The sequence below is a fragment of the Ctenopharyngodon idella genome, chromosome 5, assembly GCF_019924925.1.
Source record: "Ctenopharyngodon idella isolate HZGC_01 chromosome 5, HZGC01, whole genome shotgun sequence".
NCBI lineage: Eukaryota > Metazoa > Chordata > Actinopteri > Cypriniformes > Xenocyprididae > Ctenopharyngodon > Ctenopharyngodon idella.
This window is the reverse complement of record NC_067224.1, coordinates 37,135,552-37,156,110: the sequence shown is the minus strand read 5'-3', so window position 1 is coordinate 37,156,110 and position 20,559 is coordinate 37,135,552.

Below are 20,559 nucleotides of genomic sequence, written 5' to 3'. Positions count from 1 at the left end.
CTCAACTATTGTTTGAAAATCACTGTATTGCTTGCTTAAAATGAACCCAAAGTACACTGTAAAAGGAATTGTTGGTTAAACTCAAAAAAGTAAGTTACCTGATTGCATTAATATTTTGAGTTCTTTGAAAATGAAAAATTTGAGTTAATACAATGAAGGCGACTGGTTTAATCAACAGAAACTATTATGTTATCTGAACCATATTAATTATCTAAGCTGATTTGACAAAAGAAAAAATGTTGTGATAACAAATCGTGAAAATAATTTTTAGCGTATGTTGAATTAACAAATTAACATTTGTTAATATGTTTAATAAATGCAACTCATGAGTTAAAACAACCCAATCGCTGGATTTGTCCATTTTCAACCCAACTTGGGTTGTTTTTAACCCAGCATTTTTTATACTTTTTAGTAAATAAATCCCTTTTAGTGTAATTGTAAAAAAGTCCACCTTCAGGTCATGGTACAAGTGTCTTTTTGCTGTGAATGCTGATTTTTATAAAGTAAATAAGAATAACTTTTATTTAGTCAGTAATATTTCATGATGGACTGAAGCAACCTTAAGTCTGTTTAGTTGATTATCAATACATTACGTTTTAGAAAAATCATATTAATTTGATGAACGTATATTTGTTCATCTTTCAGTCATCTTTGTATTGCTTTGCAGTACATGTTTTACCCGCCACAATAAAAATACAAAGCTTTGATCATAAAACTATAAACACTTAAATATCTTCTTATTAAAACATTGGGAGATATATTATATGCACTTTATGTATGTAGTCTGCAGTATTGTTATAAAAATCTCATTGATTTACATTACAAGCTATAAGAATTGCATCTTACTTTTTGGCCATATAAATATCAGCAACCGCATTACATTGCATATTTTTGATCAGGTTTTGACCTCTCCATATTGTCACTATATCATACAAGCCATAAAAGCATGATGCCTTAAATATCAAATATTTTGCCTAAAAGTTCAATAAACTGTTCAATTAAATAAAAGAAGATTTTTCTGAATACTATTTCATATGTCAGGCTTTAAGGGTAAATATCACAATTGTTTCTCAGACAGCACTATATATATGAACTATATATGAACTCTCAGTATTTCTCATGTAATTCTTCGAAGACCAAGTAATCTGAGTTATCTAAATGATTTTTTTTTTTGCCCCAAATTAATTTTAGGAGAAATATTCATTAAGTCAAAGTAATACAATTTTACTCTGGATCTTTACAATCTATTTAAACATAAAGGATCAAGAAACCACCAATAATGAGTTTTTAAATCATTCCAACTTTAAAGTCTCAGCTGGCATTTTTTCCCTGATAGCCTCAACACTCTTAGAAGAAAAGGTTATAGAACCTTAAAGGGTTTTGAGAGGCGTTAAACATGTATAGAATCTTTTAGGGGTTCCCATCATGGCATCATTTTATGGACTTAGTTTTAATTTAATTCAATAATAATTTTGCTTTAATTCATTTTTAACTTTAAGTAAATTTGATGAAATAATCAGCTCGTAAACATACTTTATCACTAGAACAAATTTATATATTCATACAGAACCTTTTTTGGCATAAAGTGTTCTTTAAAATTCAGTCAAGAACCCTAGGGTTCTATTTAGAACTCTGTTGAATCTTTTTTTCTGAGAGGACTAGATTGAAATCAAAGTTAAAATCTTAGAAGGGATCCTGTTTGAAATAAGACTTTTAGATCAATGAGGAGTAAACATGAGCAGCTTTATTGCCAATAGAGATAAAAAAAAATATTATAATAATAACATATGACTTAAAACACCAAAGTGTTTTTTACCTTTTTTTTCTTTGTGTGAATGTATGTAGAATTCAAATGTTTAAGAGAGCACACACACTTGACGTGACATGTTTGTTTAGTCAGTTTGTGTCTTTGAACAGGAATGTCTCATGTATGCTGTTTGTTTCAATTTTTATCTACCAATTAAGAAGCAACATAATCATCCAAAAATGTAGGCTCTCATGTTCACTTAATCAACATTTCAGATATCAGGTTAGTTGATCATCACTGAGCATCAAGCAAATAACTGCCCATTATTGTCAGGCTCTTGCTTCTCTCGTCTCCTGTCCTTTTCCTCTCTTTTATCAGTGTCCTTCTCCACTCTCATCTTCACACGTATCTATGAGATATGCAGGGAGTATTCTGGCATTCCACTGTGAGGAAGGTGAGGAGTGGTACAAGGTGTGATGATGGAGAGGAAGAAGGGGAAAAACAATTCCTTAGAGAAAGAGGTTGAAGAGGAAAGCTGCATCTGGAGTTTTACTGCTTTTTACTTATTTGGAAAATGTAAAATGTAAGTATATAAAAGAATTAAGGTCAGTTTAGACTCTAAAAAATGTAATTTATTTAGAGTGCAAACAAGTCTTTTATATATTACATTTTAAGTTTTTTTTTATTAAGAAATAATACTTTTATTCAGCAAGGATGCATTCAATTGATCAAAAGTGACAGTAATAATGTTACAAAAGTTTCTGTTTCAAATAAATGCTGTTTGTTTGAACTTTCTATTCATCAAAAGAATCCTGAAAAAATGTATCAGCTGTTTCCATGTAAATATTAAGCAATATAATTATCAACATTGTTTTCAACATTGATGATAATCAGAAATGTTCAACACTGATAATAAATGTTTCTTGAGCAGCAAATCATCATATTAGAATGATTTCTGAAGGATCATGTGACACTGAAGACTGGAGCAATGATGCTGAAAATTCAGCTTTGCATCACAGGAATAAATTACATTCTAAAATATATTAAAATAGAAAACGGCTATTTTGAATTGTAATAATATTTCAGAATATTACTGTTTTTATTATGAACAACTGATGAATATTGGCAGAATATCTGATCAGTGAAATGTATAATCATATAGCTTACAAAACCAATAATGCATTTTGTGTTACAACACTGTAATAAAGAATTGTTGGTTTAACTTAAAAAAGTAAGTTACCTGGTTGCCTTAAAATTTTTGAGTTAATACAATGAAGGCGATTGGTTTAATCATCAGAAACTCAAGATATTATGTTATCTGAACCATATTAATTATCTAAGATTTGACAAAAGAAAAATGTTGTGATAACAAATCCTGCAAAAAATAATTTTCATAGTGAACAAATTGGATTATTTTCCAGAAATAAACAAATAAATTGTGGTTAGGTTCTTCGAGTGCCAGATAAATGAAATAAATCAAAATAAATCAATAAATCATACTTCTGATTTTAAATATCACGATTCTCACAAATTTTGAAGAAGGAAGGGAATGAGCTTTAAATGGAGCTTTAAAATTAAATTAAGAAAATTAAGACTTTACTTCCAAGCAGTCTTTCGATATTTTCAAGTGTCGTACATGCAAGAATTCAAAGTGAGCTTCTATCTTTCCAAGATTATAAACAATTATATTCATAGTCCAGATGTCACCTTTCACTCTTAAAACTAAAGATTCCAAAAGAGAGTTTTCACATATAGTGATGCCAAAAACGAACCATTTTTGGTTCCTCAAAGAACCTTTCAGTGAACAGTTCTTAAAAGAACCATTTGTTTTTCTTAGTGTGAAGAGCATTTAAAAAACCTAAAGAACCTTCTTCCACCATAAAGAAGCTTGAGCATTGGAAAGATTCCATGATGTTAAAGCTTCTAAAGATACCATTAAAGAACCTTTATTTTTAACAGTGTGTTCTCCACTCCCCCGCTCACCCTGCTTCCCTCCTCCATCTTTCACTCAGTCTTAGTTGGGAACCTGGGATTCCTTTATTGTTTGAATAGGGTCCTCACATCAAGGCCATGCCTTTAGCTAGGGGCTGTTGCCCTCTGACCTTTCCTGCATTAGGTATGTGCAGCGAGACCTCAAAGAGCTGGAATTCGTCTGAAGTCAAACCTGTGCGCCAACACACAAGGGAAGTACACACACACACACACACACACACTATGGAGGACCACCGAGGGGCCGGGAAAATGTAGAAAACAACACGTTCAGGAACTCTCTCCATCACACGCATGCAGAAAAACAAGAGACCTCCTCTATGTGCTGAACTCACCACCTCACACGAAAACACGCTCGTTTTTGTTGCATGTATTTTCATGAAGCTGTAATTCTTGTTGACTTTTTTTACTCTACCACATACATGATCGGATAAAAACAAAAAAACTAAAAAAAAAAACAAACAATTTTCTCAGTAGGAACACGAGACCACGGTGGGACAAACTCTGACTGGTGTCCATCCATCATGGGACACTTCAATAAAGGCAATGATTAATTACTCACAGGTCATTAGTTTCTCGAACTGAGAGTTTTCATCATCCTCATCCTCACATTGTTAAGAGGTTTTTATAGCTAGAAATGAAAAATCTTCTGTTCTTGTACTGTCCTAAGGGATGTATATCATAATGTAAGATATCACAGAACTACAGAACTGACTAATATATTTCTTATTTAAGAAGAATCAGGTATGTTTCGTTCACTAAAGAAATGAAGACTGCACTTTCCTTTTCATGGAAAAGGACATATGACAAGCATTGCAGATTTTTTTTTCCATGTATATTTGTGTTTTTTCTTAAAAGTTTAATGTATTGTATTCTCTGGGAACATTAAACATATTCTAAGGATGCTTTAGAAGATTAAAAGTTGTGTATGGAAAATAAACTCTTTAATTTCACCTGAAGTTCAGCAAAGATAACTGTTCTTTTTAAGATGTTTTCCTGAGTTTTTGAGAAGTTTATATGGCTCTTTGGAGCTTTAAAAACATCTTTATGTCACATTCATATCAGTGTAATGTTTTTAGCTTTATTAAACCACCAGAAGATGGTTTTCTAAAGAACTAAAGAATGAAAATATTATTTGAGGAATTAAAAAAAGTTCTCCTGTGGTCTCAGGTTGTATATGCATTTTTGTTTCCTTTGATTGTAACTTTTGTTTTTAATTGTCATTAAACTAATATGTAAAGAAAAATATCATCATACTTTTCTATAAGGTGAATAACAGTTACTTGATGTGTTAAACTACATTTTTCATGGAGCAAACTTTTAAAATTGTTTAAAGCTACAGTAAAGTAATCTTGTACAAATATATAATTGTTGATCAAAGCAAATTAAGAAAGGAATAGCTTGAGACTGAATCATTAAAGAAATGACTAAATCCTTAACAAATGTGTCTTTGCAACTCATACTTTGTGCTCATTTTGGAGTCCTAAAAACAGTTTATCTTTTAAAAAGAAATCTGTAATTATTTAAATAGGCTTTGAAATGTTTGGACATAAAAATAACGTTTCAATCAAAACAAATAAATCTGAAATAGCCTAATATACTAACATTTAAACATATTAACAAATAAAAGATTTGCCATCAACAAATAAAATAGAAAAACACTCTTCTGTGGTAGTTATTTTGTATTTCATTCGATTATTCATCATTTTCAAAACACCTAAATTTAGTAATTCGATCAAATAGAGCTGTTGTCGTTTGCACAAACATTATTTTTCGTTTTTGTAATGATGTAACAAGTAAATTAAAAATGGATTTAGCAATGTCACGGATAGACTGACAAGTAAACAAACGACTGAAGATATTTGTCTAATTAAGGGCTTAAACATCGTATCGATATTGCTATTATTTGTCCAACGATTTAAAGCGATTTTCCCTTTTCAGTTACACTTATTTTTTAAACTTCCGTTTAAACGCGTAAAGAGCATACATTTCTCTGCCAAACGGCATTTCGGCAACCAAAACGCGTAGAAGAACTAATAAATAGTCACAAATCAACGAAAAAAATCGATTGCTTTTCGATGTGATGTCGAACAACTAAAGCGCGCTTGTGTTTTCAAAGATGTGACAACAAATGAGCACTTTACATAGACACGCCTCTTCCCAACACACACACACAGCGCTCGCTCGCGCGCGAGCACACACACACACACACACGCGCGCGCACGCTGAGGAATGTCAGACATCTCTGTGACCTTTAATCGCTTTTAAAGATGAGCCCCAATAGTTTTAGATGAATGAAGCGTCAGTTTTATGTCTCAATAGGGGTCATTCATAAATTTAGTTGTTAAAAGAGAAAGAAAGGAAATAACTTCTGACGTGGATGTTCATAAAACACATAATGGAAGTTAACAAATGCAACAAATGTAAGGATCTTCATAAAATTAGTGAACCTTAACTTCTAAGGGAAATTAATATTAAACTGAACAAGTTTAATAAATGTTTTTTTAACAAACAAACCAAACAAATACTTGTCTTTCGACATTACATGTTTTTTTTTTTTTTGTATAAAGTAATTTAAAATGTGATGTTTATTTCACATTTCAATGACTTATAAACATGGCAAAAGAAGTGTATAAATGGATGAATGAGGTGTTTGGTGTTAAAAGCAGAGTGCAAGGAAGGACATTGCCTGTCATAGATCATGTCAAAATAATTATAGAAACATTTTTAGACAGTAGAGACTGTGTTTGAACATATGAAGGAGTAAACATTTTAATTGTTGAAATTATGATATTAAATTAAAATAAACAAGCTATTTTTCCTCAATAAGAACCTATAATGAGTTATAATATTTAAAAGCAAATGGGAATGCTTTATAATCAAAGTAAACATATTGCTTTTGGCTTTATAGTTTATTTTTGTACCCGAAAATAAGACAGCTATAAAATATTCAAAGCTTTTAAAATGCCATCCACTGAATGCAAATGAAGAATGAATCATTACTAAAAATGCAACAAAAGGAACAAAACGAACAAACCAGCAAACACCAAAAAAATCTATACATTTATTGATCCAACAGTGATCAATCAGCTCTTCTGTGACGTCACCAAATGGCCGTCTTTTGTTCATTCTGCAGATTCTCGCTCTGATAGGCAGCACTGATACCGAGCCTGGAGGCTGAATAGCAGGTATGTAGAGGGATCTGGGTGGTATGTACGGAGCAGAGCAGTGGCCTGGCGCCACACGGATATGCACGAAACCTGAGACCCTGAGCAGTGGCTCTGAACTCTGACATCTGGGAATTCTGTGGATGCTGACCTCTGAGGGTCAGAGGTCACCTGGGGGTCCACCAGTTTCCTTTTTGAGAAGGGGAGAGCGAGCAAGACAGAGAAGGAGGGGGGGGGGGGATGAGGAAACCATAAGAGGGGTTATTGACTAGAGGAAAGAGGAAGGTTGATGATGCCCGAGCCTGCACATCTGGCAATAATGCTGGATTTCTTATTATTTACATTTCCATTGAAGGAAGCATTTCCTGCACCTTGGTGAAAAGAGAGATTGAGTGTCCTGTGAGAGCACACATCTGTGTGTATCGAGAGCAAACGCTGAGCTGATTGAACAGTCATGACGTTTTGATTCACAGAGCGCGTGTTCGTTTTTTGACAGCAACAAACCCAAGGCAGATGGGAAAAGTTGTCATAATAAATCTGAAAATATATATTTTTCATGTAAATGTTTTTAAAATGGACATGTTCTGGCTGAAATATAAATATGTATATATATATGACAACAATAAAAATAACACTTTACAATAAGGTTCCGTTTGTTAGTTATTTAACATGAACAATGAAAAATACTTCTAAAGCATTTGTTTATCTTAGTTTAATGTTAATTTCAACATACATCGGAATACATACTAATACATCAAGTTGTATCTGTTAAGATTATTATTTAATGGACCTGAACTATGAACTAATAATGAATAGTTGTATTGGTTACACTTGATTTTAAGGTGTCTTTGTTACACTGTAATTATACATTTAAGTACTGAGTAATATTAAGTAACTACCTGTACTTACTATAGGTTTAGGATTAGGGGTTAAACTTTATTTTAAGGTGTGTTTTGTTACAGTGTAATTATACATTTAAGTACTGAGTATTATTAAGTAACTACATGTACTTACTATAGGGTTAGGGGTTACACTATTTTAAGGTGTCTTTTGTTACAGTGTAATTATACATTTAAGTACTGAGTATTATTAAGTAACTAGGATTAGGGGTTACACTTTATTTTAAGGTGTCTTTTGTTACAGTGTAATTATACATTTAAGTACTGAGTATTATTAAGTAACTACATGTACTTACTATAGGGTTAGAGTTAGGGGTTACACTATTTTAAGGTGTCTTTGCTACAGTGTAATTATACATTTAAGTACTGAATATTATTAAGTAACTACATGTACTTACTATAGGGTTAGGGTTAGGGGTTACACTTTATTTTAAGGTGTCTTTGTTACAGTGTAATTATACATTTAAGTACTGAGTATTATTAAGTAACTACATGTACTTACTATAGGGTTAGGGTTAGGGGTTACACTATTTTAAGGTGTCTTTGCTACAGTGTAATTATACATTTAAGTACTGAATATTATTAAGTAACTACATGTACTTACTATAGGGTTAGGGTTAGGGGTTACACTATTTTAAGGTGTCTTTTGTTACAGTGTAATTATACATTTAAGTACTGAGTATTATTAAGTAACTATATGTACTTACTATAGGGTTAGGATTAGGGGTTACACTTTATTTTAAGGTGTCTTTTGTTACAGTGTAATTATACATTTAAGTACTGAGTATTATTAAGTAACTAGGATTAGGGGTTACACTTTATTTTAAGGTGTCTTTTGTTACAGTGTAATTATACATTTAAGTACTGAGTATTATTAAGTAACTACATGTACTTACTATAGGGATAGGGTTAGGGGTTACACTATTTTAAGGTGTCTTTGCTACAGTGTAATTATACATTTAAGTACTGAATATTATTAAGTAACTACATATACTTACTATAGGGTTAGGGTTAGGGGTTACACTATTTTAAGGTGTCTTTGCTACAGTGTAATTATACATTTAAGTACTGAATATTATTAAGTAACTAGGATTAGGGGTTACACTTTATTTTAAGGTGTCTTTTGTTACAGTGTAATTATACATTTAAGTACTGAATATTATTAAGTAACTACATGTACTTACTATAGGGTTAGGGTTAGGGGTTACACTTTATTTTAAGGTGTCTTTGTTACAGTGTAATTATACATTTAAGTACTGAGTATTATTAAGTAACTACATGTACTTACTATAGGGATAGGGTTAGGGGTTACACTATTTTAAGGTGTCTTTGCTACAGTGTAATTATACATTTAAGTACTGAATATTATTAAGTAACTACATGTACTTACTATAGGGTTAGGATTAGGGGTTACACTTTATTTTAAGGTGTCTTTTGTTACAGTGTAATTATACATTTAAGTACTGAGTATTATTAAGTAACTAGGATTAGGGGTTACACTTTATTTTAAGGTGTCTTTTGTTACAGTGTAATTATACACTTAAGTACTGAGTATTATTAAGTAACTACATGTACTTACTATAGGGATAGGGTTAGGGGTTACACTATTTTAAGGTGTCTTTGCTACAGTGTAATTATACATTTAAGTACTGAATATTATTAAGTAACTACATATACTTACTATAGGGTTAGGGTTAGGGGTTACACTATTTTAAGGTGTCTTTGCTACAGTGTAATTATACATTTAAGTACTGAATATTATTAAGTAACTAGGATTAGGGGTTACACTTTATTTTAAGGTGTCTTTTGTTAGTGTAATTATACATTTAAGTACTGAGTATTATTAAGTAACTACATGTACTTACTATAGGGTTAGGGTTAGGGGTTACACTATTTTAAGGTGTCTTTGCTACAGTGTAATTATACATTTAAGTACTGAATATTATTAAGTAACTAGGATTAGGGGTTACACTTTATTTTAAGGTGTCTTTTGTTACAGTGTAATTATACATTTAAGTACTGAGTAATATTAAGTAACTACCTGTACTTACTATAGGTTTAGGATTAGGGGTTAAACTTTATTTTAAGGTGTGTTTTGTTACAGTGTAATTATACATTTAAGTACTGAGTATTATTAAGTAACTACATGTACTTACTATAGGGTTAGGATTAGGGGTTACACTATTTTAAGGTGTGTTTTGTTACAGTGTAATTATACATTTAAGAACTCAGTAATATTAAGTAACTACATGTACTTACTATAGGGTTAGAGTTAGGATGAGGGTTTGGTTAATTGTATGTATTTATGCATAATTTATTACTACAGTAACTACATGTAACGTGTAACAATGACACTAAAATAAAGTGTTACAAATTATTAACCAACAAAGATTAATAAATACTGTAACAATATTAGTTAATGCATTAAGTAACGTCAACTAATGGGACCTTATTGTAAAGGGCTCCCCAATAAAACTGATAACGGATTTTCTTTGTGACAATACAATCCTTGATTAATAAAAACATTTTCATTAACAATAACATGGACTACTTTTCAATGCTGCTTGAGAAATCATGCATTGCATAAATGTTAATAACAAAATCGATTCATCCTTTTAAATTTCAAATACCCACAGTAGAAAGACCTACAAAAACAAGCATTTAACAAGATTTGACTTTATTTATCTAGAGCTATAAATACTTAGAATATTCAATTTCAATTTAAAGTGCTTTGATTGCGTTTATATTGCCAAAGCATTATACACAAAACAAGTAATGACAAGAACAAAATATACAATTTAACAGTAACAACAACAATAATAAAAAACATTATTAAAACAAGGTGCTAAGTAATCAATAAAAATAAGACAAATAATAAATATATAGACATTTATGAAGACATTGAAGAAAATAAATATTGTAACAATATTGATCATATTTAAATATACTGAATATTTAAAGAAAGTTATGCATGCATGAGAGTTTACAGTGATATAATGAAAGTGCATGACATGCTCCTGCATTAATGTGTCTGTGTTTGAATGTCACTCAACTCTAAAAACACTCCAGTTCCTGCTATAACACTTTACAGTGTACAGAAGGCTCTATGCCACCCACCCAGCTGGAATGTCATGCATGCAATTAGGAGAGATTGTAGCAGGAGTTGGGGGGCTGGGACGGGACAGGACGGGGGCTGGGACTGGGGGTGGGGGTATGGCAAGGAACTGCATGGAGACTGCCTGAAGAGTCAGAGAGAGAGGGGGTGGAAATAAAGGCAGAGGGGGGAAAAAACAAAAAAAACAGGCGAGGTGAAGAGAGGAACACACCGGCTTCTCACAACCTCACAGTTCCTTCCCCTCATGGTCATCAATACCCATCAATAGGAATTGGCCCCCAGTCAATAGCCCCCTTGCAGGAGAGAAACCAGGGGGAGAAAGAGAGAGACGAGATGGAAGAGAGAGCAGCCACATGCTACATTAACAAACGGAAGGAAATGTATGAATCAAAGAGGAAAGAGAGAGAGAGAAAAAAAGTTCAGTGCTGACAACAGCCACCTAAATGAAATAGATGTTTGAGTCATAGCTAGCTTTCAGCAAAACAGAAACTACTAAACATGTCCCTTGATTTTACAGATCTTAATGTTTAAGATTGATATTATTAGCAAAGAAGAATTAAGCAACTCAGCTCAGCTTACATTGGCTGGCTTTCAATGAAAATAAACTGTTATTGTATTAATCTCTGTATTAACTGTACTGTATTAATCTCATTGTTTAATATTTGCTGTTTTAATGCAAACCTGTTTTAAATTCTAATAACTAAAATGGTGTCATTAGATGTTTTGCACATTAAAATGTGATTCAGCAACAAAGGATAAATTGAAACCTAATTTTTCTTTTGGTAACACTATTTTAAGGTGACATAGTTACAAGTTACATGCACTTACTATAATAATAACAACAGTAAATTATGCATAATTACAAGTAACTTACCCTAAACTAAACCCTAACCCTAACTCTATAATAAGTACATGTAGTTAATTAATATTACTCTGTACTTATTTGAGTAATTACAATGTAACTACGTCACCTTAAAATAAAAGGTGGTGTCCATGTTACAGCATAATTATTCATTTAAGTACTGAGTAATATTGAGCAACTACATGTACTTACTATAGGGTTAGGATTAGGGGTTACACTATTTTAAGGTGTCCATGTTACAGTGTAATTATTCATTTAAGTACTGAGTAATATTAAATAACTACATGTACTTACTATAGGGTTAGGATTTGGTTTGGTTTAGGGTTAGCTGCATGTAATTATGCATAATTTATTACTATATTAACTACATGTAACATGTAACAATGACACTAAAATAAAGTGTTACCAAATGAAGTGTAACCTTTCTTTTTTTTCTATAATTATTATTATCATTACTTACGATAAATAATAGATAAAATAATAACAAAGGCATAATAATTTGTTGACACACATTTCTGAAAATTGTATACATTATAACTATGACAAATGCTTTAAAGCTTCTGTTTTCTTCTATATTTACTTCTTAATTAATTGATTCCAATTGTGAGATTTATTCAGGTGACGTATATTTATATTTCATGTAATCACTAATAAATTCCACACATTATCCCTCTAAACAGTTTTGTTATGATTTACAAGATTTGTCATAAAACATCTGTTGTTTTCTGTATTAACAGCTAAACTGTTGTTGTTCCACAAAGACATACATCAGATGAATCAAAACTTTTCATTATTTTATTACAAACATTTTATTTGATGTCAAATATTTAGCTTTAGCTTTTAATATGTTTGTTTAAAATGACAAATTTCAAGTTTGTAGAAAAACTAACACTGCTGCTGTTAAGAGTAAAATACTGTGAGAATTTCGAAGTTATTATCGTGGTGAAATTCCACAAATGTTTGAATGAAAAGAACTGTACGTGAAATCAGTTTTAGTGCAGTATTTGTGTGTAGGCTATATTTAAAATCAATTGCCAAAATCTGTCCTTATAAAAATATCTTGGAATGATGTATTTGTACAGACGTTTGGATAATAAAACATCAATAATGAGCGGTGTGTGAATGAACAGAAAAGTATGCGCAAATTAGCCTTTATCAAACACACATGAGAGTTTACTCCTTTTGCTGGGACGTAGGCGTGTCCAACAGGGTTTGGGAAGCGTCACATGGTCACTAAAGAGGCGGAGATTAGGCTATATTTTTCTCTCTTCCTCTAACTGGGTTGGGTGCACAAGAATGTTTTATTCATCTATAAATATAGGCTACACAGAACGAACTACAATTTAAAAAAAGGTTTAACACCTTGCACGTGGTTTAAATCGCATATCATAATATGCAATTTGATTTGATTTAATAAAACGACTACTTACCAACTTCAGTTCATAAAAACAACACTTTAAAAATTGCCTATTTGTCTAGTTTTTCTTTACACACCCTATTTTGTTCTTGTTCGTTTAAAGGTGCATAAATAGGATGCTTATAAACTTAAATCCGTAGAAACAGGTTACTAGTGTAAACTCTTACACTAGTGTGTGTGCGCGTTGTGTGTGTGTTCTGTGTTTTTAAAGTTTGAGCGCGTGGCATTCTGTATTCCGTCTCGAGATCACATGGACACAAAGGGCAGCACGTGCATCTCGAACAAAACAAGAACACAGGCTATATATTAACCGCTGCGTGCGAGCACGTAGAAGAGGGTTAATGGTTCGTTGACAATTGTGAAGCGTATGCAAATTCGTGCTTGTTTTTTTTACGGTCAAAGTGTTTCGGTTGGTTTTCATCATACCATGATTCAACCAGCAAATACAACGTTCCTTTAGTCCCATTAGAAGCAATTCCTAACATTCTATGAACGTTCTTTTTAGTTTTATTTTAAACCTAGGATGTATGAACATTCATCTTTTAATAAAGGTGCATTAAACTTCTGTCTGCGATTTGCACAGCAGCGCACTAAGAAGGTTTAGCTATGATATAGGCCCTTTCGTATGAGTGTGTGTGTGTGTGTGTGTTTTATAGAAGGGGAGAGGGAGAGGAGGGTGTCCCTCTTGATACGTCCGCTGCATACTGAATTCACGCTCTGCTTTGGATCAAACGCTCTCTGCCGATTAGCTACACAATCAGGTCCCCGCAGTAAACGGGGGAGAGTAAGACAGAGAGAGGCGGTTCTTTTCCGCCGGACAATGCCATTATTTAAGCTCCATTGGTCAGGAATGCCGGATTTTACAGGCCGCTGCCCTCCTCTAGGCGTCAACCAAAGGGCCTCCACTGAGGGGCCCCCCTCTCTCTCTCTCTCCTCGGGTCACCATATCTATCCCGGAGACCTATAGCTTTCTCAGTGCATTCCACAGTTGCTTCTCTCTGGTCTCATGAGAGGCTACAGAAATCAGCAAAGCTTTAGGCTCACCAAAGAAAACTTGAATCTGATTTTTCTTTTTTAGACTTATTGTGACTGTCTGTATTATATTTAATCGAACTGAAATTAGATTAATAATTAAGTATTTTATTTGACTGGAAAAACAAATGGGAAACATACATAAGAACTCTTCAATACTGAAATGTGAAATCATCATTATGGATGCTAATAGTGCACATGAATATGTGACTTCCTTGCATTTAAGTCATAAAAATCCTAAAGGAATTTCTATCATAATAAGAATCATTTAAAAATTCTATATGAATTAAATAAAGTCCTGTTGAATAAACTAAAATGTATATATATTTTAGCATTTCAGTTTATGCAGTAGGATCTTATTTTATTCTTATAGGATTGGTTCTAAACGTTCCATTAGAATTCGTTTAGGAATTTTGACTAGTTAAGTATTTTAGTTCATAATAAACGTTTCTAAAATGTTACATTATTGTTTTTGTTGATGTGGCATGGTATTTAATAACCGTTTTCATGCAATCTGCTACTTTAAAACCACAATTCATGTAGTCTTTCAATCTAGCATAAGAAGAAATTTGTGAATGGAGAGCAGAATTTGAGTGTTCATTGTTAAACTAAAACTATACGGTGACGTTTGGCTCAAAGGAGCCTATCGGGGGTTTCACAAGACAGTTAAATGCCTTTGACTTCAACCAATGGTTCTTCAAGCGGCAAAGACTAGCGCAGAAACGGGCCAATCGCGAAGACGCATGCAAATGAGGAATTTGCTTCAGCAAGAGCTGAATGTCAACTAGTCAAAGATGGAGTCTTGAGCAAAGAGGGCCATTGGCTTGCCATGGATAAATTACGGTTTTGATTTTTTAGACCATGAGGGGAAAGAATGCGCGAGCATGACGAGATGGCACTATGTTAAGCAGGATGAATGCGAAGATATTTGAAGAAATTCGCGCTTCTCGCCTTCCAACCCTTCGGTCCAACTTTTTCTCTTTTTGTCGGTGTCTTCTGCTTTCAAGGATTGTCCCTCCCTTGGCCAGGTACCATTCATGAAATTTAGGGGGTCCTCTTTCTGTTTGTGAGTAGCATCCGGGTGATTTGGTGGAAATGGCGGGAGCTCAGGGGCAAAAACGACAACGTTGAGTCGGCTTGGGTGGGGAGAACGACGAATGGGGTGCCATAGAAGCCCCCGAACATGGCTGTAGTTAGAAATGTGAAGAGCGCGCTGGTGAGGATATCAAGAGGGCATCGCATTTGAGAAGTCTTGCCTGTCAGCCTTGTCAGTCAGTCCAGTCAGTCAGAGGAAACAATCTCCTTTCTTTCTCTTCTATTGTCATCAGTGTTGATCTGTTGCAGCCAACTGGTTTGGGTATTTAGTCCGAGGAATCCATGTAAAGCATCCAACTTCACCATATTCTCAGAAAGCCAATGATTAACTTGCAAAAGGGTCTGGGAAACCTAGTCTGCATTTTCCACGTGTTTTTCCACACAGATCAAAAACTGTAAAATAATAGATTTTGGGAATAAAATATCCTAGAAAAAATAGAGAAGTAGAAACACGATGTGCCACTTTTTGAAATATCGCAGCTTAAGGTTTGAAGTCTATAAAAACAGAAATTGAAAATGTAGGCTACAATTTTTTTTTTTTTTTTTTTTTTTTTGTGCAATGCTCAAATGCTGTGCTTATGGATATTATATTCCTGAATGCATTGAAAACGAGGCTGTTTACAGTACCATCCTTGTGGCGAAAAAATATTGTGTGTACCAATTTCTGCAAATCCTGTAATGTCTGTAAGTAATGCGTAAAATTGTACTGGAGGCTTGCATGAGGTTGTGTATAAATGTGTGTGTTTTTAGCTCGTGATTAAAGTATAATTGGTATAGTTCGAATTAATCTTCACATCTCAGCCAAATATAAATGTTTATTTTAGGAAACATTCAAAATTTTCCCCTCCAAGTGTCCAAAAACACTGCTAATGTATGCATTGAAAATAACAACCTTAAAGAGCTCCCGCCCCCTCACCTTGTCCCCTAACCAGGGGGGTTTCAAATTGCCACTTTGGCAAAGGGGACAAGAATAATACGTATTAAAGGAAGGTTCCTCGTACTTGTATGGCGGAATGTGCTCTTTGCCCTATTTTCATCCTCTTCCTTCGTATCTTACTACTCCAAAGCAGTGGGTTCATCGTTATTTGCTGTTGAAATTGTATGAAAAATATGTGAAACCATTGCTGTTAAATGTAAATGCTAATCTGAAGATTGTGCCACGTTCTGCTTGGTTTTCTTTAATTACATGTGTGTTGTTTTCCTCAGCCTAAGCTCTAATAACAGCCAGCATACCTCATTTGGAAGATTTTTAATGTATTATAATTATTTTTTTGCCCTCCAGTGCTCTTTATTTTTCTTAGACATAATCGTATGGGAAACATGAATTGCTTTAATTGTTAAAATATCCCAGTCATTTCGTGTACTCGCTCTGTGTGGGGCATGTGTCATTTTGAAAAATGCAGTTTTAAGCATAAACCATTATTTATAACACACCCTGTGTTCAGTTTCTTTGCTGTTGTTGACCAGGGCCCTTTTTCTGTTGTACTACTGTGCAGTCAGATGAGCAGTGCAATATTAAAAGGGCATTGGCTGACAAAAAAAAAAAGAGGAAAAGAAAGAAAAGTAACCACCACCCCTCCCCTATAAGCTTTCAAGTTCTCCCACCCTCAGTTCGCTAATACGTGTGTGTATTCGTCTATATTTCATGATTGATATAACAGGTGTAATGAATTGATTCTATAAGACGTATTATGACTTGAAAATGGCGTTTGGGCAACAAATGCTGCAAGTGCTCGAGTAAAATAAAAAGAAGCGAAATACGTGCCTGTTAAAGCGTGGTTAGCGAAGACTTGTTTACGAACTTCAAGCGTTCCTATTTACTTCATATATATGTATATAACTCATTTTTTATAAATTCACTTGACTAACTGCAACTGTGACGAATGATTTCGGCACTGTTGTATTCAAGGCCTGTTCAAAGGTGGCCCATGCGTTTCGGCTGTGCTAAGGTCTGTTGCTTTGACGATGTTGCACTACTGAACCATCTACTCAAGCAGTGCAATAGTATTGTCATTGCATTCGGCTTTCGCCTACTCACCCACTAACAGAGCTGGGACAAGCGGTATATGGTTAAGGGCGTTCGGGTAGTATTTCAACTGGCGGAAAGGGGAGTCTAGACCACCTAGACGTATAGGCCCAGATGTGTGCACGACGTTTCATCCACAAACAGCATTGTTGTAGAGCATGCACCAGACGTGTGAACTGCAGTATTTGACCTATGGTATATCCGTGACACCAGGTTTTTCCACTTATTTGAAAATGCCTACAGACCACGCCTCCTTCGAAAGAACATTTTGTACGACTGAGGTCGTCTTCGTTTGCATTGAAAACCACGTGTTCGATTAAGTAACACTCCAACAATGCTTTGAAGTGAGTTTCTCAACCTTTTGCATATTTCGGGAACTTCTGTGTGAGGCCTGCTGGCAGTGAGGTGTAGAGAAGCAGTGGATAGAAGGAGCGGACGTAAATAATCATCTAAACGCCCTTTTGTGTGTTTTTGTCGATTCGTAAATGCCACTAGCGCGCGAAACGTTCACAACACAGCCAATATTATCAATAATAATGTCCTCTTATAATGACGTCCTTTTTCAGTTTTGTTTTTTAAATATGCATCCTACGGATGTTTTGTAGTCTACAGCAACGTGTTGAATTTTCTTTATTTTCTTTTCAGAACAATACTTTTATGAGTATTATTATTTTTTGTCTGAGGTCTATTTAAATTATGTAATGTAAATAATTGTATAATGCATTTTTATTCTTTAGGATTTAATTAAATACTTTTCATTTTCATGCAATTAAAGTGCGTGTTTATTGTTTAATCTTTCCCCCCCATCTCACTCATATTAGATATTTAAGCTATTTGTTGTAATTAGGTGCTAAAGCAATTGGTGTGTTTTTACACTTAAACTTAAATATACTGTATATTAATCAATGTTGTGGGAATTAAGCGAGTATTTGTAACCACCAATGCTTCCACTTCCCTGTAATGTAGCAACTAAACAGAGCTGGTAGGTGTGTGACCATATATATTTAGATTTTTATTTATAATGAAGGAGCTCTTCCAGAAGGCAGAAGGAAGGGATGATTCTCTTGTTTGAGCCAGATCGGTGGGGGATGGGACTATTTGTAAGGAATGTAGGGGGCAGGTCCCTTTCCAAGAGGGGAGGAAAGGGAGGGAATGTGAGGAGGGGAGGTCGCCCATAGTGACATTTTACTCTTGGTCAGTATCTGCAAGGTTATGCAAGTTTAACTTTTTGGTTGTCTCATCAAAAGAACGGACATCTGGCCAAACGAAGTGTCATCTAGCCTATTGGTTGCCTATAATGATTGGTAAGCAGTTCGGTGTGTGTGTGTGTGAATACACAGGCGCAACACACACAGACTTTGTATCGTGCATGTACGAGTCAATGGCGTGATGCATATCTTTAAATAAAATATATTAAATGCATATAAAATACCTTAAGTCTCTTCCATGATGAACATTATTTTTGATATTATTCTTATGTTTTTTTGGGGGGAACTATAGGTGGCGTAACTTCTAAGATAGCAAAGAAAACATTAATAATAATAATAATAAAATAAAATAGAGAGGAAAAAAAACTTCAAGACTGAAATAATTTTAAAAAGCAATATTGGCATCATTGCATCATGGCACAATATTTTATTATTAGGCTATTTTTTTATGAATAAGCTATTTATAAAGTGTTTCTTAATCAACACGCAGGAACCATTTTGTTGTCATGTGACAAGAAACGCAGAGAGGAACCATTTAAAGTAAACCCTCATGACTTGACTGTCAAGGTTAATTTTTAAAATCTTTTTTATATATATATAAAATTGCATGCATTTGTTCAAACGAAGTAGGCATATCCCTACGTCTTAATAAACATTTTGATATTCATGATATTTAAAAATAATAATAATAAATGTCATGAATTTTATTATTATTAATTTATTTATATATTTTTGAATATAACGATTAAGTTTTGTACATTCACGTGGATACCTAGAAGTATTTTCAAAACTGATGGTTAATTTTTTTGTTTTATAAAAAAACGAAGTGTAATCTAGCCTATTGTTTTTTGTTTGTTTGTTTGTTTGTTTTGTAAAAAAAAAAAAAATGTATAAACGTTTTTTTTAAAAAATGCATGAGAACTTCGAACTTGTTCCACGTGTTTTAAGCTAGACATTTAAAAGATTTCTCCTTTTTAGCATCTCGAACATTTGTCATTGACCCGCATATACAGCGGCTCCACAATATAAGGTAGACTTGAGGCTCACCGGTCTGAACTGGGTGTATGAGGAATGTTGTGCTACACACAGAAACGCGCATGCGCAGCGTACTCATAGGGTACTATATAGCATACTGAGGCCTACAGCTCCTCTGTTCTCATGATCCCAGTTCAGCTCTGAGCTAGTGGGCTTTGAAGCTTCAAGCTTCATATGAGGGCACCTTCAGGTGGTAAGTTTTTTTTCACTTGCAGATTTATTAGCGCGTTCTATATTCTTATGCAGAACCAATATAGATTTAGAATCGCCATACGAATTCGTAGTTCCAAAATAGAGCGTGTTTGCATAGCACAGACTGTTACCTCACAGCGCGTAACGTTCTATTAAAAGACCACTACTGGTCAGTGTGGTCAGCTGATACACTAATCGTTCGTATCTTTTAGGACGTCGTTTTCTCGCCCTGTTGTCTTGATTCAACATTTTCACTGTAACTTCACTGTATGAAACCTGATTGGTAAATTGTTTAACGTGTTTTATTACCGAGGGGGGCAAGTAAGATCATGCATGTGAGTTCAATGTGAAATTCCCAAAGGAGAAAAAAAAACATCCTGTTGGAGCATGTCGTTAACTCCAAGGCAGAAGCTGGTATGCGTGGAATTGCAGAGCACCAAGACTGCTTTTGGACGCAGATAACCAAAGGGCCTACAATATGCTTTCCAGTCAGTGTTTCTCATATCTGAAAATCTGAACCAGTACACAAGCGTGTCTTTGGAAGAATTGATGAATTTATTGATGGCATGCTTTTTTGTTTTGGTCATTAGTTGTCTTGAGAAGATGTTTGTTTTTAAGTATAGCTCATTTAAATTGCCAGATGTGCTGAAAATTATGTTTGAGAAAAAAAAAGAAAAAAGTCACATGGTACATGCATGAGAATGAGAATGTATTTTTGTCTATATGATTATAAATAGTCTCAATTATTTTACACAAAGATTAAATTTCATTAATA